Here is a 5,388-nt window from a genome sequence, read left to right as displayed (position 1 = left end):
CCCTTTATACTTTTAAAGATTTTGAACTGCCCCCACCAAATACCATTTTGGGGAAATGGGCAAAGTCGTAACAGTGACTAAACAATTCACTTCAATTTCCTAGAAAGGGGGTTTCAAATTCCATCCCTTTATCATTATTCATCAAAAACTAAACCCAGTGTATCCATACTTTTAACTCAGACTTTATATGACCATACAAGGTTTTTTTGTTTAATTCTTTGTCATGACACCAGGATTTTTAGAATGCCCGGATTGGTGTAAATAAGTGGATATGGACTGTTTGGTTCCAAAAACACTCACGGACTATTGTACATCATCAATATTAGATAAACGTCCATATTGGTTTTGTCGTAACAGCACAATTGTGTGGAAGCACCTTAAAGATCTGCCTCCTAGCTGTATCAATAACCCTGTGTTAACAACCCAGTGTTTATTGTTTAACTTGTCAGTCAACCGAATCTATAAATGCATGGAAAGTATTGTAAGTTACACGATTAGCATGTTTTTACTGTAGATGCTGGATACACTGTGATCACTGTGACACAAGATAATGCGTCAAAAATTCAGCAGTAATACAAAAAAATACCTCAAAAATGTATTATATAGCTAAGAAAAGCCAAATATATTGGCCAAAATTTAATTTATTACTGTTATTTTTCCTGAGAGGAAACACGTCTTCTGAGTATTTAAAATATCATATACAATGAAAAAATAAATAAATTGAAGCATAACATTGGAAAGTTTGTCAAAACAAAACAAAGTACCTTGTAAATGGATTTCTACGCCTTCTATACATTACAATGATTGGATTTTGTTCCCATTTGATTCTAATGAGTCTATGTAAACCACAGCTGTCCCTTCAAAGTCTGATTAAAATTAAAATTTAATTTATTCAAAACACAGTTCAGAGTCCTATAAATGCACTTAAAACATTTAATTAAAATTAACCTTTCGGGTTTTATTTTTGAAAATCACCTTAATAAAAGAAATGTTATTAAAGAAACATGTATGTTAATAATACTGTAAATATTATTGGTTTACACCTTATAAAAGGAGACAGAAGCAACTTTTGTTTATTTGTTTTAATCTAAGGCGAATAGAATTTTTAATAAATAACAAAAATATTTCAAAGCAATAGAGTTATCTTCTTTTTCCTAAAAATGTTTCTACTATAGCAAAATTTAAATTTTTTTTAAGAACCTTAATTTTGAAATTGATTTACTAATAGCATGTAATAGGTGATAAACCCACCATTGAATAACCTAGGTTAATTTTATACACTCGGGGAATTTAATCTCACTCAAATATTATATTTTAAAGCAATTAAAATTAACTCACAACGTACATAACTTGCATACACAAATGTTAAATTATTTAAGTTTCATGTATTTCCCGTTTAGTAAGCAAATAAAGGGAGAGAGATGAACGTCTTGGGCTTTCCAAATTTCCCGCTTTCAGATTGAGAATCGAGTTCCAAAAGTTCCTTTTGTAGTTTTTTTTATCCTTTGTCAAGGAGTTCTCAGGAATCACTTCAAATTCTGACTGCGTCTTCGAGTCTCTCACTTTCCTTTGTCAGTGTGTCTGTGTGGTGTTGTTGAAAGGAAATGAAGCCAAGAAAAATGTTACGCCTTGCTCTTTAATTCTATTTGTTAGTATTATAATAACTGAATTTAATTTGTCGAGTACATAATTATTAAATACACGATTACTTTATTATTGGTTTAAATATAACAAGAAATTTTTAATTGCAACTATTCAGCAGCAAATTAATTAAATATATAAACCCTTGGGATAATGTTTAAACGTACATATATAATACATATATAAACGCTGATATAATACTGTCCTTTTCCACAGTTGGCCAAGTCGAGTTTTTTTTAGATGTGAAACCTAAAAACTTTTGTACAAAGGTGGCAAGGTAACAAGAGTGATAATGTTACTAAAAAATCTGATTGAATAATGATTTTGTTAAGTATTTAAATCAAACGAGAAATGTAAGTTTAATGCCCTTTTAGGAGAAACAAGGAAATGTAACTCAAACCCATTTCTTTGTTATACAATGATGAGAAATTCAGCACAATTCGAATTTTGTTATTTCACTTAATTTTCTTTGCTGTCTCCGCCGTTGATATGATATTCTGGGCTTGCTTTTTTGAAAGTCAGAATATTAAATTTTTGCATTGTTTTTTTTTTTTATACCCAGCAGACTTTGTTGTTGTCTATTGTAATATTAAATTAAAACTTTCTTTTCAGAAATGACGTTTCAAAGTGTGACAATCTGCAAGGTGGTCTATTAAACAGCTGATTTTTGTTTGTTAAGATAAATGTTGCAAATTACCACTACTGGTCCTTGTATTCATAGATTCAGGTCAAACTAATAATATTGATGATCTGTAAAGTTCTCCCTTGACAATTCTACATGCCTATATTATTGAGTGTTCTCCCTTAGTAAATCTATAGCGTGTAAACTAAATATTGATAACCTTTTTATTTTATTGTCTTTTTTTAGGTATATTAGAATTAAACTTTTTTCAAAATGTACGTACAATTGGTTTTAATTAGTCTTTTTTCCAGTTGTTTGGAGGTTTTTTAATGTGTGGAAATCATTAAAGAGAGAGTTTAAGACTATTTAGTTTTTTTAAATAGTGACCAGTATTGTGCCGTATCTCATTTTATTGGGATTGTTCAGGCGGTCGTAATGATTACCTTAGGTTAACCGTATGACAGTGGTGGCCATAAATATATATGCCTGTTTAATACCACTCTCGGTAATGTCAGGTTATGAATTCCCACAACACGTAAATGCCATACAACCTAATATCAGGACTAATTTAATAATGAAATACATCAATGGTAAACCTAAGAATGTTCAAAATTCAAGAAACTAGGCAAATACGACGGACAACCATTAAGTCAAAATAAATCAAATTATTTATTGCTCCGCAAAAATTTCTTCACATTGTATGGCAAACGTCACTAATTATTTCTTTTTATTTAACTCTCATTACCACAACAATACAACATTCAAACTTACATTTTTTTTCATTACATTCCATACAGATATCTTTCATCCTTCGCCAATTTCAACCCACTTACAGAGCTGGAGTCAGTTATCAATTGGGCGGTCTCCCAGTAAAGTATTTATTATCAAAATATTAACCGCATAAACTCAAGGAACTAAGTGGCTTTGATTTTATGTTCTCATGAATTTGGTCATCTACATAATATTATAACATATACATTTTAACAACTATACAATAATACATGAATACATATACATATTTTGTGTGTGTGTGTGTGTGTGTGTGTGTTGTGTGTGTGCGCGCGCGCGCGCGCGCGCAAAATGATGAAGCTATGCACTCGTATAAAAGTTGTAACATATTTGGCAAATTGCTTCGAGACAATGCTATATTTCAGAATTTAGTAAGAGAAAAATAAACATTCGAAAATCCGATCTATGCGATCCGGCACTTTTAGGAAATACCGGCAGCTTGATCTCATCGTACATCTTACATCGACTACCGTAACACATTGAACACTTCTTTGTTTAAGATTTTGTGATTGCCGATGGAAGGTTTGAAAGGCTAACAGAAATTTCGGACATTTACCATCGTTATATGTTGTAAAAGGTCTAACACTACGTTTCGAGGATTTGAATCTATTTTTGTTCTCATATATATTAATATCTCTCCCACCTGACGAAGAGGATAAATTCCCAACCCTCGAAACGTTGTGTTATACCTTTTATAAACTACAGCGATTGTAAATGTCCGAAATCCTGTTATCCTTTCGAGAGACGAAGAGGGTATATTCCTCGAAACGTTGTTTTATGCCTTTTATAACCTAGAACATTGAACACGTTGACTGATTCAAACCAAACTTGATGTGGCAATAGTATTAACTTCTGGCGGGTTATAAACTCGCCAGCCAGTTTTTATTTAATACAAACACCTACTTATTTATTAAGATATGTTAAGATTTTAATAATAAGAGTTGTGAGAATACTTATAGCTCAGGTATTACAAGCTACCACACACCAAATTAAAAACTTGTTTAGAATTCTCAGTCAATGTATGGCAGCCTTCGTTCATTTCATTGTTTTCAGTATCCGATACGTTCCACCATGGCGGCAATACCAAGTGTAGGGAACTTACGTTATCATAGCAGAAATAAAAAGTAAATTATGCCGCTATAGCAATTTTTTATAGCAGCCCAGTGCAAATGTACATACGAGTATGTGCTGAAAGAGTTTGCAAGTCACACCAATTAAATCAGAAGTCTCAAATTCCGTAATTTATCCATAATAATAGTTGTTTAGTGATTATATCCTGAAATATTTGACCATTACTTTTTCGATTTTTGAGATAACTGTAACTAGCTTAGTAATAAAATACTTAAAAATAACTTCTTGGTTATCCTAAATACAATTAAGTTTTGATAAACTTTAAAAATCAAGTACTTGTCGACAAATCTCGGTAGGCTGTAGCGGACAATAATGCTCAGTCCTAGAGCGCTTCCTAGCCGGAAGTAATGTAACAAGAAAGCGTCCTCCATTTCTGAAATGAGCACATTTTGTATCCTCAATAACAAAATACATGTCGTCACTCACCTCCCCCCCTCCCTCCCACTAAAATCTCCCCTATTCCATATACACAGAATTGCTAGCTAAAGAAATTGGTTTTATAATTAACTAGATGTTTCCCGCGACTTCTCATGCTTTTCGTAAGCTTTGCCAGTGCGTGAGCACTGGTTCAAGTGAATTATATTTCCAACGCCGATGTAGAGTTTGCCTTGTTGTCACGATCAAGAAAATGTGTCAAAGGTGTACATTTATAGCTATTGTACACGTACACGAACTTATTCTAAATTGGTAAACACTCACGCTTTAAGTTCAACCAGAAATTTATTTTAAAGACAAATATTATACATCATAACTTAGCGCCTTCAAACTCTGTTTTGGCTATTTAATATACGTAACTGTCTCGTAATTGCAGTTTATAATGTGCAGGCGCTTTGAAAACTTGTATTTATGGTAGCGCCGCGTAGTGGCTAGTTACATAAATGGGAATATCATATAAACCTTCTCCGTGGAAAAATACATATGCATTCAAATTTTCATAATGGTCGGTCAAATAGTTTACGATTATGTAAAGGCCATTGTTTTTTTTTTTTTTTTAATAAGACATAACACCTTAAAATACATAAGATCTTTGCAGTGTCTTGATAAATCCAACCACAGCCTCAATCAGTTGTGAATTATCTGGCTACCAACGCTTTCAGTATGAAAAATTAACCCACCACATATACTGTATATCTAATTAAGTTTTAGTGTTATTCACTTTATTGTCGTATTCAAAACTGTCTTACAAATTCACATATGTTCCGCAG

Source organism: Homalodisca vitripennis, unplaced genomic scaffold (genome assembly GCF_021130785.1).
Source record: "Homalodisca vitripennis isolate AUS2020 unplaced genomic scaffold, UT_GWSS_2.1 ScUCBcl_5954;HRSCAF=12939, whole genome shotgun sequence".
In the NCBI taxonomy this organism is placed as follows: domain Eukaryota; kingdom Metazoa; phylum Arthropoda; class Insecta; order Hemiptera; family Cicadellidae; genus Homalodisca; species Homalodisca vitripennis.
Note: the sequence above shows the minus strand (reverse complement) of the source record.